The 18,344-nt window shown below is 33.5% G+C and overlaps 1 protein-coding gene and 1 long non-coding RNA gene across 2 annotated transcripts in view; one reads left to right on the plus strand and one right to left on the minus strand.

The window, feature by feature from the left end:
• LOC126741662 (uncharacterized) overlaps positions 1 to 9,996 on the minus strand; it is a 30,192-nt gene extending 20,196 nt beyond the window's left edge. Inside the window, exons 1-2 of the long non-coding RNA XR_007662264.1 lie at positions 9,593 to 9,996; positions 2,849 to 3,003 (exon numbers count right to left, since the gene is read on the minus strand). This is a non-coding gene — a long non-coding RNA (uncharacterized LOC126741662). The remainder of the gene's footprint in view (positions 1 to 2,848; positions 3,004 to 9,592) is intronic.
• Positions 1 to 18,344, plus strand: part of LOC126741658 (monocarboxylate transporter 12-like) — a 129,275-nt gene that overhangs the window by 18,880 nt on the left and 92,051 nt on the right. The gene's annotated exons all lie outside the window — the stretch shown is intronic.

Here is an 18,344-nt window from a genome sequence, read left to right on the forward strand (position 1 = left end):
TGTTTGTATTCGCAAATATACGTTAAAAGATGTTTTTGACAGTTTTTTCGAGATACCATTGTCTCATGATGATAGACGACAGTTGTTTAATTTTTAAAATTTTACAGGTTTCTTTTAGAGTTAAACAAATAAATTCAGTACCTTGAAGAAATTATACATTTTGGAATACCATATCGTGAAATAAAATTATTAACAAAACTTCTTGCTAAGGTTGTGGATTCCTTAGTTTTTGGAGGATAACACTCTACAAACTTTGAGAGTTCACATTGTAGAGTTAATAGTATATTGTATACCTAGTAGGAAAAGCTTAACATTCCCGGGCGATCGTAAAAATTGCCAGTCGAGGCGCAAGCCGAGACTGGCAATACGGAGTCCGGGAATGTGGCTTTTCCTACGAGGTCTACATACTATTTTTCCGAAAATCGGGAATCATTAAAATTACGGTAAATTATTACTAATCATGTTAAAAATTTTAAATCAACATTATTATTTTTCCCTTAAATAAAAGAAGCCATGAAACATTGTTTTATAACTACGGAAACGAAGTACATAATTTTAAATTGTCAAACTTGACGAGTGAAAAGTTTATTTGTGGCGTCTTTCCAAAGTGTTGATTTTTTAATGTTTTAAAAAGCCAAAGTAACGTGTAAAATGATGAGTGATGATGACTGTTCCATTTCTGAAACCCTCCCAGAACTCACGGAGGCAGTGAATGCTGCATCATTGGAATTGTTACCAATAAAATCTAGAAATAAGTATAACTATGCATACAACCGCTTCATGGACTACCGTACGAATAAAAATGTAACTTCTTTCTCGGAAAATGTTGCAATGGCATACTTCTTGGAGCTTGGTTCCAAGATGAATTCTTCAACTTTATGGGCCAATTGTTCAATGCTGAAGGCAACCCTTGCAATTAGACATGATGTGGATATATCTGAATATTCAAAACTTCGGGCATTCCTGAAACAACAAGCACATGCCTATAAGCCAAAAAAATCCAAGATTTTAACTAAAGAAGAAATAAACAAATTTATTCAGGAAGTTCCAGATAAGGAATATTTAATGATTAAGGTAACTTACAAAACTTCAAATTATATTTGGATTCTTTACATGCTTATTTATTGTTGTAGGTAGCTGTAATATTTGGAATTTCCGGAGCTTGCAGAATGGACGAGCTGGTTAAAATGACTGTACAAGATATACAAGACCTACTATCTAAACTTTTAGTTACCATACCGGATTCAAAAACCAATACATCAAGATCATTTGTAGTAATAGTTATTGTCATACAAATAAAATTATTAGTTTGGAAAATATTCAACAAAACAATGCTATTAGTTCCCAAGTTCTTCCAGTTTTCAATACTTGTACTAATTGTCAAATAACAGTAAATATAACAAATAATAAGTAATAATTTTAAAATATAATGTTAACCTTGTTTGTGCTGAAAGTTTTAAAAATAAAATTGTTTAGGAAAAAGCCTGTTCGCATTTATGTTCTAAAGTTTACTGTATGGAAATAACATTTCCTTACAGTACAGAAATGAATATTTCCTTACTGTTATTTTCGGTTGCCAGGCAACAATCAAGTTGGAGGAAATATTGACTTTTTCTTTCAAATATGTTGTCAAAAATGTTATTATTTCTTATCGATTTTCGGAAAAATATATTTATTTCCCTCATGATCTTCATTTAATGGTCCTATTATATCTAAGTTAACATTCTGAAATGCTGAATATGCCGTAGTTATGATAGACATTGGTTGAAAATTAGGCCTAGAGTAATTATAACGTTCACAACTCTCACAATGTTTTACAAAATCTTCAACATCTCGATGCAAATTAGACCAAAAGTAGTATTTTTCTATATTATTATACATACATTTATTCCCGCGTAACCTCCGGTCGGCAGAATATGAAAATCATTGAGAATAATTCCTTTACTTTCTAAATCGGTTATTTTTTGGACGTCCTTTATTATGCACATTTTAAACCCCTTCTTTTATTTCTAAAATATTTCTTGTTATATCCCTTACTAATTGCATATTTTCTTTATTTTTAATAATGGCTAATTACGGAACTCGAAATCAACTTTTCCATGCTTTACTAAATTTTCATAATTTTCTTGTAGAATAGAACATAACTCATATATGTCTTTTGGACGTTTTAACAATTCCACAACTCCAGGGTGATCAAGCCTGTCGATTAAAGAACTATTAAAATCGTTCTCATCCTCATCCGCACGATTTATATTTTTACTTTATTGTCTTATTATGGCAAATATCGTATCTTCGACGGTTTTTAACATATTTTTTAATTCATCACAAGAAATCCGTATCTGCGATAATGCATCAGCGGCTACATCACTTTTACCTAAGTCATATTCCTCTATAAGTAACCTAAACTTTGTAAACCTACTAGGATTAGCAATTCCAAATAGATAAACCAATGGACGATGATTGGTATAAATAATATTCGTATAAATAACATACATGTCTAAAATAAGTCTATATTTTGATTTAATAATTTGGTACAAAGAATACAAAATTGCTTAGTTAAACTATTAGACATAAAGCAATTGTTAATAAACATATTATTATGAAAATGTAAATACGTTAATTATTCTGCTAGTTTTTCTACAATTTTATTAGTATTTTGTAGTTAAAGTTGATTCGTAGGGTTTCTTTAGGGTTCTACTTACGTTTGGTTTATTATTTTTATCTATAGTGTTTAGTTTTTAAGTAGTTCATCTTGTTCGAGAGCCCCATTTTGGCCCCAATTTAGGTTATTTAGGTTATATTATTGTAAATCCCTGTAGTTCTAATTTTCTAGAATTTGTATACTTACTTGCTTTGACTGTCAGTATTCTCCTAAAATCATTGGTCTCTTTGGGCAAAAACAATGAAGATAATTCTAAATATTTCGAAACTGTTCCATCGGGTTTTAAAAGGACGCGCTTCGTGACAATTCATTCAGTTTTAATTGTTTAGTCAGTTTTTACCCTGGAAACAATTAAACGACAGTTAAGGCGAGTTAGGTTAGTGTTTTTTTTTGACGTTGACAATAAAAGTGTGTTCTCGAATTTCGTTACAATATTTTTACATTATTTGACATACTTCTGAAAATGAACTGACATGAACCCTGACTAAGCTATTGTTCGCAAAGAAAAGAAAAATTATTTCAACTCTTTCAGCAAGTGAATAAACCATTATCACACTCAATGTTGTAACTAACTAACTTTAACGAGCTATTTGTTTGACACACTATGATCTGACAGCAGTAATTGACAACCACTATTAAACTTCAAAATGCTGCTATAATAACAGTCTCAACAATAACCAAGAGTTCCCTTGCAGAACTGGCATAGATACCTACGGGTATCAAAAAAAAAAACAACAGAAAGTACGGTTCACAATGTAGGAGAACAAATTTTTTGTATTTATTTAACTACTAAATTTACAAGAATATTTTTTCATAAAAAATGTTGTCATGTTTTTGTAACTTTTATTAGCCCCTGTATCGACTAGGCAAATAGTAACGATTTAAAACTTTAGGGTTATAATCCACATAAAAATACCTTCAAAATAAAGTATCACTTGACCCCCCGTTCCATTTAAAATTTTTGGGGCCCTTGTCACCCCCGCTAGGCCTTTGCCCTCAGGGGGGCGAAACTAGCAAAGAAATGTTTCCCGCTTGAATCAAAAATTGACGGGTCCGAGGATTTTTTCGCAAATGTTCTGAAGGACCCAAAATAGGCTCTGTTTCGTTTTCAAATGACCACCCTGTATGTAATTATAGTAACTTAAAATATTAAGTATGTAGGTACCTACTATATGCTAAATAACCTTAATAACCTACTATATGATAAACTTAGTTCTAAATAATATTACATAACTTAAAGCCTCTATTATTATTCTACACCCTTCTGCAGCGTATATTTAAATTCTCTAGGTAACTATCAAAATATAAATAGTCACAATATCTTTTAAATTATTTGGAATATTACAATTTTCCAAAACCAAGTCAAAAGGTGTGTATTTAGTTTCACTGTGCACGGTAGTGTTATATGAAAAATACTCATAAGAAATCCATGAGCTTCAATCTGCTTCTTGGAATCGGATTCTTTGATATCCACCTAAGGGCTTATGTGAATTCTCTAATGACTCAATAGTTTTATGATGGTAGCTTAGAACATTGAGAGACTAAAATTAGTAAACAACAAATTTGTTTGTGTTCAACATGTCCTGAGGGGCAAAAGGGGTGTGTTGTTTACAAACATATTCACCAAGTCTTTGTGGTCAAGTTTACTCACCCGACTACCTTTACTATTTAAATAACGCATATTCAATAATTCTTTTACTTGATTACTAGATATATACTGAGAACCAAACTGACAAAGATTATATTGACTTAAATTTTCAATCTTTGGTAAGCAATTCCTCAACTGTACTTCACTCTCTCGCGTATTTAAAATTTTTAAAGGAATTTTTTTATGTTTCAGTTCCACATTTGCGCCGGCCACAAACACTCCCTGACCTTACTCACATGGGAAAATAACACATTCTTCAACTAACTCTATCTCAAGATATTGAATACTTAAATATTTTCACATCTAGAACGCAACGTTAAAATTTGATTATTACTACCATTTAAATCTAAAACGACTTTATTTCCATCTCAAAATAAACTAAAATGTTTTCTTCACAATTTAGCTTTATATTTTCTCAAAAAGTTTCTACTAATTATTCCATCGGCATCACACTCCAAACTGTTATAAATACATTAGATTTTTCTCTAAACTTTATACTTTTTATAGCAAGATTAAAATATATATATCTTAAAACTAAGTTAATTACCTCCTATACGCTAATTTCCAGATTTTTATCTTTTGTAAACGTATTCTTATTAATATGAAAATGTAAATACGTTAATTAGTCTCCTAGTATTTGTACTATTTTATTAGTATTCTGTGGTTAAAGTTGATTCGTAGGGTTTATTTAGAGTTCTACTTACATTTGGTTTATTATTTATATTTATAGTGTCTAGTTTTTAAGTAGTTTATCTTATTTACGAGCTCCATTTTGGCCCCAATTTAGGTCATTTAAGATATATTATTGTAAATCCCTGAAGTTTAATTTTCTAGAATTTGTATACTTGCTTGCATTAACTGTCAGTATTTTCCTAAAATTATTGGTCTCTTTCGGCAAAAACAATGAAGATAATTCTAAATATTTCGAAACTGTTCCATCGGGCTTTAAAAAGGACGCGCTTCGTGACATTTCATTCAGTTTTAATTGTTTAGTCAGTTTTTACCTTGGAAAGAAGTAAACGACAGTCAAGGCGAGTTAGGTTAGTGTTTTTTTAACGTTGACAATAAAAGTGTGTTCCTGAATTTCGTTACAGTATTAAACATTCTAAATAAATTTGAGTTCGAGCAATTTGTCGAATAAGTAAAAATATTACTAACCTGTTTACCTTATTATGGATAAAAAAAACCCTTGCTGATGAACTACATTATTTGATGTCCGCTGTCCTATGTTAATTTCGTTCTCAGCAAAATTTATACGCCGCGAATTTCCGCGAAAATCTACTGAACGCGTCCGTAATCTATTACCACTTTGATAACGCTGACCTGTTGAATTACCTTGGTCACGATTGTTTTGATGATAATACTGATTGAGCAGATTGTAATGATAATAGTTATTAGAGTTACAAAATTATGGCTGTTATTAAAATTTCTATTGTGATTGTTATGTTATCCGATCTATGAGAAAACCTAGCAAAATTTCTGTTTCCTTTAGTTAAATATTAGCTGCATATTATTTTGACAGGAAATCTCCTTATCTTGTGCCGCTCTAATTTTAAAAATTTCTGACTGATATTATTGTGCTATTTGTGAAGTTCTTGATTTCTAAGATCCTTTGTAAACCTTTGTAGAACTAAGTTTTCATTAATATGTATATCAAAAGTAATAAAATCGCCATCTGATTGAAAAATTGTCAAATTAACCAAAAGTTCTTTTAGTTTCTTACCAAAGTCAATAAATGATTTATTGTCTTGTTTTACTAAAATAAACCTATCTGAAAGGGCGGTATCAGATTTTTTAGGTAATAAATGTGTTATTATGTCCCTCATAATATATTCATAGAATTATAATTAGATTTTTTAAAGCCCCTAAAAGTTTCTTTAATTCATCTCCCATTAAAATTTAACTGTATTAAAATTAGTATTAGACCTTAAAAAAACATGTTAAATAGGTAATTTCAATTAATATAAACCTATTTAAATAAATAAACACAATATATGTGGTCACTAAGTTTTAGAACTATATGGAAGATTTAATAAATAATATTTATTATTTCAGCTACAGGAAAAATTTGTTCACATTTTATTTTTCCGTTATTATTAATTAATTTTTCCATTTTTGCCTCTTTTAATTTTCACTTAAATGTTGTACAGAATCCTAAAATATAATTAGATTTGGTTTTCTTGATGATCTTCTTCAGTCAGGTCTGCAACGTCTTACTAGATTTCTCTCTGAATCGTCTGTTTAAGACGCTTAACGACATCGCTTAAAAAGTATATATGTGGCAAATACAGCAACAGCTGCTATTGTAAAAAGGCACTCTGCTAGTGAAAAGCTAATACATGAGGCCGGGTTAATAACTATTTCCTCCTTTGAATTGGCATTTTTAATTTTTTAATTTTAATTTTTTTGTTTACTTTTGCTCCATTTGGAATAACTAGATAGTTTTACTTTATAACTGTAACTCAGACTTTTGCCTGGCAGGATCGCCCTATAATATTTTGTTTGGTCTTGCCCAACTTGCAAACCAGCAACCTTTTGGTTCATAGGTAGATGGTTTGTAAATTGTTATTCAATTCATGAGACCGGTGGTTCGACTCTTAGTATACTTATACGCTTACTCTAAAGTATAATTGTTATAATTGCCATATAGCAATATGCTATTAGAACTTTCTTAATTATACACAATTATACTCATGTTACTACATGACCAGTCTCCCTTTAAGATTCCCATATCTGGCCTTTATAAATATACAGTTTCTAGATTAGGGTTATCTGAATACATGTACTTACTGAAAGCCGCAGTTGCTGCCTTGCAAAGGCGTAAAAGTTACGATGTATGCATCAGACATAAACCTGTAAGCCTTTCTTCACTCATGGTGTTTCTAAGCCACGTTTTAACTCTTCGTAGCGTACTGAAAGACCGTTTAACGGTCGCCGTGGTGCATGGGATAGTGCTTAAAATAATCAATGCCTTTCTGACAACAGGGTAAAAAATGTTGGCTTCGTTGAACAGATTAACTACTTCTATGTCCCTTAATTGATCATCTGATAAAGCCTTCTTCACCCATAGATTATGCTAAAGGTTCAGTTCTCCGGTGATATCCAGGTTATAAAATGCTTATGGTTATAAATGGTTATGGAATGATTCTGCGTTCTTGTAAAAGTCTGTAATGCTGGTTTTGGTCTTGGTCATATACAAGGGATGTATCTTACTTAAAGCAAACAGCGGAGTAGTTTCTTGGGAGAATCGAATATTTAATGATGAAATGAATGAATCAATGTACGGTATTATCAGGGAACGCCGCCAATATTCGTTATCATTGTCTGATGACGGATTACTTCTATGTGAGCAAGACGTGGAGTAAGACGTGGAACCGAAAAGGAAACTCGCGGTCATTTTTGACAATGTCCTTGATATTTTTGATGTGTTCCCACACCGAGATCTTGTCGATCGATTTAGCTTGCAGTGCGCTAACTACTGATTCTAAAACTGCTGAATATTTAGCTATTGTTAGTAGAGCAATAATAAACACTGGTTCTGTAATGGCTGAATGCAACTGATATGCAGATTTTGTGGTGGCATAATTTCCCTCTACGTATAACGTTTCTAGAGATTTCAGAAGCTCTGGGAAATTTTGAGAAAACTTTCTACCCGACCATCTCGTCTCATAGAATCATGATAGGTTTGGAGCGTAGTTTCGATGTGTAGTTGATTTTCTGAAAAACGTTATAACATCCTTTACAGTAACGACAGTATTTCTAATAGCTGGCACTGCATTCGGATTATTCACAACAAGGTTGAGTTTGTGACTTGAACAATGAAAATATAAGGCACGAGGATATTTTTTCTCAAAATGGCACCCTTTTTCCCGTCATTATAGAACAGCCATCGAATCCAAACCCTACGCAATTTTCGATTGGGAGGTTAGAACTAATCAAGAAATTGTCAGTTGCTTCGGCAATTGCTGAAGCATTTTGTGCTTTTAGTTCAACGAACCTACAAATTCTTCTCCGATTTTCCATTTCCCTTCATCTTAAAATCGCACGCCTATTGACAGCTGGTCTGTCAATAGCTACGTCTGCTGTTTCATCAGCTAAGACTGCGTAAGCCATGGTCTTCTGAACCTCACTTATTATATTCTCCTTAATAACTTCGCCACATAAATGTATCAATTCATTTTGTATTTTTGGCGATGTGTTAACTGCATTGCGATGGCACTTTTCCAGGTAACTCTTTAATTTGTCGTCCTCTGAATTAATTTTCAACTTCAATAAATCTAATAAAACACCCTCATCTGTTTGTTTTCCCCTAAGAGGCATATCATGTGTACCGCAAAATACTATACCAGAAATAATTGATGACAATATTTGTCTGTTTTCATCGATTGCTTTTTGTGTCCACTTTGCATGTCTACAGGAACATTTTCAAGAAAATCTTTTGCAGCATTTGTCGCTGTTAGGTGTAGGTTGGTCGTTGCATGCTTTCGGCAGTTTTCATGCATATTTTTGAACTTTATATATGGCCTGACCATAATGATCCCAAAATTCCTTTCACAGTGCTGATGGGCGGAGGGAACAAAACACAATGCTTACAAAGAACACCTTTTAGTCACTTGAAATATACTTTTAAATACACCATGAAATATACATGGTGCATATTGATCCAACCAAGCATGATTAATTTTTCTTTTGAAATGGCTTGCATTACTTTCAAAATCGTAATTTCTGAGCGGGATCCAAGGATTTTGTAATAACTCCCTTTTCTTTTCCGTCGATAGCTGAGTAGCCAACCCAACATAACGACCCAGATCATTTTCATGATAGCCATCGTCCACTATAATTTCAGGATCGACGTTGATGTTTGAATGTTTGATGAAGTTTGTTGGGACGTCGATGGAGAAGAATATTTGGCAACAGCTATATTTACAAGTTCTGCTGGAGAATGTGACGCTTGTCCAATGTTAGCATGTCATAATCTTGGCATTACATGAGTAGTTTTATCATTTATCATAGTTGTCATTTTCATCGCTTCCGCTTCCACTGCTACTTTCCTGGCCTTTTTTTTCTTTTTTCGAGTGTTATTACTCTTACGGTGCTTAGGCATAGGATGAAGATAAGGAAAATAAAGATCAATATACCTCTAATAATATCACATTCAAATATCATTTACTTCGGACTTCCTATCAGTAAAATTAAAATTGCAATATGTAAAATTCGTTAACTTTGTGTTTTAAACAATGAAATCAAATAATCATATTACGTTTTGTTTTGTTTTGACTCACCTCTTTCAAAGAATTTTCTGATATCCATTTGACAGAGTAATATTTGCAGTCTTCAATTGTTGCGCAGTAAACGTAAATTAAATCTCGTGTCGCTGCAACTAAACCATAAAGCACTGTTCAGAGTGGGAGCGACGTGCGTCGCGTCGCGATAGCGTTGCGTTGAGCGACGCGACGAAAGTAAAACAATCTAATGTTACTAATTAGAAGCATTCAGAGTGAGAGCGATTAGCGCGGTGACGCGACGCGATTGCGACGAAAACAAACGGAATTGTTTTTCTATTGCGATTTGGCGCGATTAGTCGTCAATATGGCTTCAACAGAGGAGAACGTTTCTGAGGTTTTAATTGCAGAAATTCAAGTAAGACCTGCACTTTGGAACACAAAACTGGCGTCATATAAAAATAGACATTTAAGGGACAAACTTTATATAGAGGGGGGAGAGATTTTGGGATTATCAAGTAAGTAAAAAAACACTACTATAACTTAGAAATTATTTTCTTAATTTTAAGTTACAAAACTTGTATCAAAAAATCTTAATTTTTGATATAATATACCAAATGCATTTTCAATGGATTTTCGTGTACATGAAAGACGGTCATTGAAACGTTGCTTTTCATTATCTAAAATTTCATTTCTTGGTCTTGGATACGGCCTCATTAGATAGGTTTTTAGCGGATATGCCTCATCACCTATCAGGACATTTGGCATAATAATATTAGAATTTAGTAATGCTCGGTCTGGAGGTACATTTAGTCCATTTGTCGCTAACAAATTGTAAAGTGTCGAAGACTGAAAAACACCACCGTCACTTTTAGATGCTTTTGCACCCACTTCTATAGTGATAAATTTTTTGTTAGCATCGGCAATCGCTTGTAGTCCGAGAGAATAATATTTCAAGTAATTAAAATATATCGTTCCACTTTTGGGAGGACATTTTATTTGGCAGTGCTTTCCGTCAATAGATCCAAAACAGTTTGGAAAATTCCGCAATGCATTGTATTCTTCGATTATTGTTTCCAACTGCTCTTGACTAGAAAATGGCATGTAATCTCCTTGTAATTTTCCCCAAATAATGGCTTGTTTCCTTTACGATCTCAGAAACTGTGGAATATCCAACTCTGAATTCGAGTCCCAAATGTTTATAGGTGGTTTCCGTGACAAGAAATCTGTAATAAAAAATTAAAGCTGAGTGAGATGCAAATTATATTTTTTTACTAGCGCCTAGTTAATACGCGACAAAGATGCTTATATGTTTTTATTTTTTCCTCTTAGTTTCACTTATTCTTGATGTTTAAAGAAATCTATAAATATCTATTTTTTCAAGGCCAGACTGTAAAAAAATAGGGACGCTGCTCCAGTCAGACTGAAATAAGGTAATCCTTCTGTTTTCGACGCACACCCTTAGTGACTATGTAATGAGTAAATAAAATAGAAACAAAATAAGAAGAGACACAATTTAACGTGAAAGGAAAAAAAAGGACTCGACTTACCCTAGTAATAAATGAAGTAAAGGATGTTGATATAAGGAACACCCCAATCAGCTTTCATTAGATCGACAAAGACGTGATGCACTTCGGTATTATCTTGCATGAGATTTAGGTACCTATTCAATAATTGCCGTAGTACAACTGTGTGCTTTCCGGGATCGCACACCTGTTCCGTATTTTAAGTTTTTGGCGGATGATCTCGGTCAAATAGCTTACTCCTCTCGCCCCGAGGGGCCCATAAGGTAAAGTAGGATAAAAGAGCAAGGCTTTATGGAAGGAACATTGGAGTAAGAGAGTAAAGAAATGTAAGATAGGTCGAGTTTAAATATTAACAATTTAGCAAGAAACGAATTAAGCGTGTGTTATACCGGGTGAACTTTTATATGCAAAATCAATGTGAATAAACCAAAATAAACAAAGTATTACCGAACTAATTATTAAATATCTTAATCTTTAAAAAAAACTTATGTTATCTAAAAATAAGTAAAATTAACAAAAGGAGAGAGAACGAAACATTCTCCCCAACCCTGAAAATACCCAGTTAAAGGTATTTTAGAAAGATATTGGTAAAGGGTATAATTTGACGAGAGGGCGTTTAAGCAAACCCGTAGGAGTTTTAACTATAGACACCCTTGAAACCTGATCCTTGCCATAAATAACCTTTTCTATGCGTCCCATTAACCAATCTAATGGTCGGCGATTTTCATCTCGTATAAGCACCAAAGTACCACAACTGGACCCGACAGTGGATGAGTCCATTTAGACCGTTGTTGCAATCTATGGAAATATTCGCGACTCCATCGTTTCCAAAAATGGGAATGTAATTGCAATAGAAGATTCCAACGCGATAATCTATTAGCAGGAACCTCTGTGTAGTCTGGATCAGGTAAACAAGTCGGCGGCTGCATATTCAGGAAATGCCCGGGGGTGAGTACTGATAGATAATTTGGATCTGTAGTAACAGAACATAGAGGACGTGAATTAAGCACACTTTCTACTTGTACTGCAAAAGTATTTAATTCTTTGTAGGTAAGAATTTGGTTACCGACGATTCGAGTTAAATGTAATTTAACGGATTTGATATTGGATTCGTATATGCCTCCAAAATGAGGACTTGCACTAGATAAAAAATGCCAACAATACCTTCCTTCGCAGCACAATTTATAAAAATATCTTTCAAATAATTAGAACTACCCACAACACAAGTTTGAACCGTTATCCGAGTAAATATCAGTGACTTTTCCTCGCCGCGCGATAAATCGTCTGAGAGCCGCCAAAAATGCTTCTGTACTCAATTCAGATACTAGTTCAATATGCACAGCTTTAACCGCACAACATATGAACAAGGCTATGTATGCTTTGGTGGTCTTTGCACCACGAAGTTTACCCATGGTTACAGAAAACGGACCACAAAAATCTATACCAATATGCGAAAACACACGATGTTGGCTCACGCGGTATTTTGGCAAGTCGTCCATAGGGGGTTGATAAGGAATAGGTTTAGTTTTCCAGCAAGTAAGGCATTTTGAAAGTACGCTATGAATGGCTTTTCGAGCATTAAGAATCCAAAAATTTTGTAAAAGTAAGTAATAAGTAGTATCTATGCCACAATGTAAATTTGACACATGTATATGCTTAATAAGTAAATCGGTGAATTTACTTTTTCTAGGTATCAACAGGAGAAATTTTACATCAAATGCTAGCTCAGTATGACAAATGCGACTTCCCACTCTAAGAAATCCCTGGCTATCTAAGAAAGGTTTAAATTTTCTTAAAGATTTTGGTAATGCAACTTCACTTTTCAGTTTAGCTATTTCGGCAGCAAAATGATCCAGTTGGATACATTTAGTAAGGCAAAGTAGAGCATTTTGTAATTCAGGAATAGTAATATATTCAAATGGCACAATTTCCGTTTTTTGAAATTGGTGACATATTGTTACAGGATTAATTACGCTTTAGACGGGATCTGGAGAATCCTAACTTTTATTCATTTGGTTAAAATATTTACAAATGACTTTGTTCTAAATTTTTCTTTCGAAACTTTATAAGTATGAGACTGCTGACTAAGACCCACCATAATAATTACAATTGCCTTCGACTCTTAATGGAATTCGCCAATATTTTTAATTGAACCACTATCAATATTATCACCATTTTAATTTTTTGTTATTGTTTACAACATGGAGAAGATTTCACGGCAATTGAATTGGTCAACCGGTTTACTAAAGCGGGCGCCAGTGGCGCCGCGTGTCGAATTATTACGATTTGACCCGTAACTAGTCTTTTTATTTTTGATCACCATATTCTTTTGATTTCTCTGTATGAATTAACATGAATTTATTATTATTATTTATTATCATCTTCTCATTTTTATTTTTAAAACTATATTTTTTATCTAATAATTATGTAAATTAAAACACTTAACACTTCAATGTTACGCCTTATTATGGAATGCTTCCGAAGTGATCACTGACGAATTAAGGTACCTTTGGGTATAAACATATATATATATATGTTATATCACTGATTTAAAAATTACTTTTTTAAAAAATATTTTTATTATAAAATTATAAGTTTCAAAAATTACAGTATCATGACTTAACTTAAAGAGTCTAATCTAATAAAATCTTATACAATAGTTTTTGTCATCCTATTTATACGTAAAATATGCCGATTCAGTGGGAACAGGCATCTTGGTTGACCGTGTGTGTGGGTGTCTGCTGATCCGGCGTCTGGGAAGTGACTTATCTCTGGTTTAGATAAGTGTTATTTGATCCGGTGAGAACCAAGGACTGGGTGACTTTGTGAAGGTGACATTTATTGTGGGAAAATTGGATATAACAGCTCCCCCATTACGAAAAAAGTTGATGTGTGACAGCAACTTTTTAACACATCTGTTTGTTCGGGTTGAGCTCTAGTTCTTCTCCCTCTTCTACGAGATCTCCAATATGGATGCTTGGTCTTCTTCTGGGAAGGATCTTTCTCCATTGTCTGGTAAAAGTATTGCCTGGATGCTAAGGTGGTGAAGGAGGATAGTCATCGCTTGAAGTGGCGATTCCTATTTTGAGATTTCTTCGTTTTTTGCATTTACAGGTGATGTAGAGGATGAGCAATACTACAATCAAGATTATTGTTACAATAGTAAACCAGCTTATGTGTTTGTTAACAAAAGGTTGTTTTATGAGCCGGTCCAGTTCGTCAGAATATTGGTTTAGCTTATGTTGTGCTATGTTGAGGTCCAACAAATGCATTACATTCAGGTTGGAGTTTCAAGAGTGTATTGTTGTTAGTGATTTTCGTGACGATATCTCTGGTACCACATTTGATTGTTATGGGAAGAGGGTCAGCAACGGCTATTAGCGATAAGTTTTGGCTAATTTCTTGGATGTTGTAATCTTTTGCAAGTATTATGGAAGTCTGGCATGTCCTGGGTAGATTACTTAGTTGTCTGAGGAGTTGGGCTTCACAGATGGCGTCTGTGTCTATTGGATATGGAAGAATACTGGAACATAGTTTTGTTCTTCCTCCAAGAGATTTACATGTTGCTAGGTTCCGGATTGTTACATACAACAGTGAATCATCATTTCGCGCAATGTGTTTATATGATGTAGTTAAAATATGATGAAGACCTGTTCGACTATCCAATATTGGAATTGGATACAAATTAAACAGAGTATATTTTTCAGGATCTACCAGTGGTATGTTGAGAACAAAAATTATTCTAGAATCTATTTGGTATGCTTGTAGTTCTATTATATCGAGATATTGAGCCACACTAGAAGTGTAGATTGGTAATGGAAGGTTATTGGTTTGTAATGATTGTGATATGTGCTTTAAGGACTCAATTAAGTCTTGCGGGGTGATGATTGAACTATGTAGTATTTTTAATCTTGCGAAAGTTATTGCATTTATGACATCATTAAGATAGTTTTCAATAAATGAATAGCTCTCCATTAATGATTCACAAATGTTTAAAATTGCGATTTGGGATGAGTAGTATTTAAGCTGATCAGAAATATCCATTATTGAATTCCTAATTTCTTCTATATCTTTATTAAATGTTTCCTCGTCAACTTGAAGTTTTTGGATGGTGGCGTTAAAGTTCTTTATTACTGAGGTTGTTACGGAAATTTGATTTTTTAAGAGGTTCTCTAGTTCATGTTCGTCACGCGCTAGTTTGTCTATCCATTCATTAAAATATTCACTGTCTGAGGCATCTAGATTTCCAGTTATGGATTTCCAAATTGATCCCATACCGTTTATTAATCCACGTTTTTCTCTAAAAATGTATTTGCGTGTGTCAACCTTAATGTCTGAGTATTTTTGATTTATGGAGTTTGATATTTGTCTAAGGAGACTAACGTGAGTTTGGACTTCCGTCTTAAAAGCTAACATTCGAGGTACGTCTTCATCGAGGGTGTTTAACAGGTTGTTTAGTATTTTATCATTATTTTCTATTGTATTTTTTATTAGTTCTAAATCTTTATAAACAAGAAGGGTCCATTTGTTATTAGAAATTTTTAATTTTGATTCTTCGTGAAAGAAGATTCTAATGGTATTGTTGATCGGTGTTATGGAATATTGGCAAAGGATGACTGGAAACAGTCCGAAGAATCTGAAAGAGAATTTACTCATGATAGGGTTTCATTCTATCAAAATTTATTTTTGATTTTTGATTTGTTTGGGGGTTTAATACAATTGCTGAGTTTTTAAGAATTTCGAGAATTTCAAAGGGTCCGTTAAACTTATTCGCTGCTTTATTTGCAATTTGAGATTCTTTAATATATACTTTATTACCTACTTGATAGTTTGGAGGGTTTTGGGAAAGATGTTGATCAAAACGTTCCTTAGCTTTTTCTTTTTTTCTATCAGTTTTAGATCGTGCAACTTTATAGAAGTATTGCATTCGATTGCTTAAGTCTCGTACATATTTAGATATTAAAGCTTTTTCATTATAGATGGTTTCAGGAGGTCTGGAGGACGTATGCCCAAAAATAAGCTCATATGGTGTGAATCCGTGTGTTTTATTTTTTGTGTTGTTATAACAAATAACAGCATATGGTAATATGTTGAAAGGGTGATCGTTTGGATTTTCGGCTTGATTAGCCCGAATCATTTCTCCTAGAGTTGCATGGAATCTTTCGATTGAGCCATTGGATTGAGGGTGGCTTACACTAGAGAATGTTAGTTTTATCTCATAGAGTTCGCAAAGATCTTTCATAAGGATGTTGTCAAATTCACGGCCATAATCTGCATGGATCCTTAAGGGAGTGCCATAATGTTGAAAGAATAATAGAAGGGTGTTGATTACTGTTTTGGCAGTTTTGTCACTTAAAGGGTATGCCTGCGTAAATTTAGTGAGTTCATCTCTTATGGTCAGTGCGTAATTTCTAGTTGGGTATTCATAAATATCGAGATTAATACGTTCAAATGGTGTTTTAGGAGTTTCGGTTATTACAAGAGGGTTGTTTAGGTTTTTCCTACAGGCTTTAACTTTTTGACAGGTTTCGCATGATTTTATAAGATTTTCAACGTCTTTTGAAAGACCTGGTTAATTGTATTTTTCTTTTATTCGACGTGTCGTTTCATTTATGCCACGGTGTAAGTTAGTTTTACCGCGATGGTAATGATCTAGAATTTGGGGAATTTCGTCAGCGTCTGGAGTTTTAATGAGATTTTGGCAAATTTTGATTTTAATGTCTTTGTCGGCGAAAACGTAAGATAAAATTTCTAAAATAGGTAATTCAAGGCGGTTTTCGACATAATAAGTGATTGACATATCAAATTTATTTTGTCCCGTATAAATCACGTAAAACAAATGCTGAACTACCATTTCAGGATCGAAAGGAAGGGGAATTATTAGATAATTTCGGTTTTTGACAGATCTGCTAGAAAATATATTAATTTGGTTTGCTCCAAAGTTAGCGTCTTCTTCAAAGATATCATCTAATATTTTATGATGAAGCTCTTCTAGTTTGTTTTGCCAAAAAAAAGGTGACTATTCTTTTATGAGTATTTTCTAAAAGTTGTTCATTTGAAATTTCGATTTTAGAGTAGTCAATTAAAGATGTTGTTTCGTATAAATGGGCAAAATTATTATATTCTTCAGTTATTTTTTTATCGTCTACTATTACTTCATCTGATTTTTCATCAGCACTTAGGGTTGAGTCAGAATCGTCTTCGTTTGAAGCGAAAATTGAAATCTTCTTTTGAAAATTTGAGCAATCTTGAAAATGATTAATTTTAATTCTAGAAAGGGCGTCCGCGTTTTTGTTTACTTTTCCAGGTTTATGAATAATTTTGTAGTTATATTCTTCTAACTTTAAACGCCAGCGTGCTAATCTGCTTCCGGGGTCTTTAATTGAAAAGAGCCACGTGAGAGGGCGATGGTCAGTGACTAGAGTACATTTTCTTCCATATAAGTATGGACGAAATTGCTTTACTGCCCACACAATTGCAAGGAGTTCCCTTTCAATGGTGGAATATTTTGTTTCAGCACTGCATAGTGTTCTTGACGCAAAGGCAATGTGTAAATCTTTGCCAACGAGGCCTTGAGATAGGACAGCGCCTATTGCATATGCACTCGCATCAGTGGTTAGAAGGAATGGTTCATCGAAATTTGGATATATTAAAATTGGGTCTGAAATTAACGCATTTTTGAGCTCGTCGAAAGCATGTCTGCAATCTGCATCAAAGTCAAAAGGTACATCCTTTTGGAGTAATCTTGTTAATGGTTTAGAAATTTTGGCAAAATTTGGGATAAACCGTCGATAATAGCCAGTAAGACCAAGGAAGGACTTAATATCTTTCGGAGATTTTAATGTTGGACAATTTTTATGCATTTAATTTTTTCGGGATTTGGTTTTACTCCTTCTTGTGTTATTAAATGGCCAAGGTAAGCTACTTCTTTTCTAAGGAACTCACACTTGTCTGGTTGAATTTTAAGGTTGGATTTCCTTAGGCGTTTGAAAACATCGGTTAGTAGCTTAATGTGATCGTGAATTGTGGATGAGTAAACGATTATATCGTCCATATAGACAAGACAGCGTTCATTTAAAATGCCAAGGAGGATATTGTCCATGACGCGTTGGAAGGTGGACATGGCATTTTTAAGACCAAACGGCATTCTGATGAACTCATAATGACCGTTTTCAGCAGAAAATGCTGTTTTCGGAATGTCTTTGGGGTCGATTTCTATCTGGTGAAAACCAGATGCGAGGTCAAGTGTAGTGAAATAATGACACTTTCCAAGTTGATCAAGTAAA

Source organism: Anthonomus grandis, chromosome 10, assembly GCF_022605725.1.
Source record: "Anthonomus grandis grandis chromosome 10, icAntGran1.3, whole genome shotgun sequence".
NCBI lineage: Eukaryota > Metazoa > Arthropoda > Insecta > Coleoptera > Curculionidae > Anthonomus > Anthonomus grandis.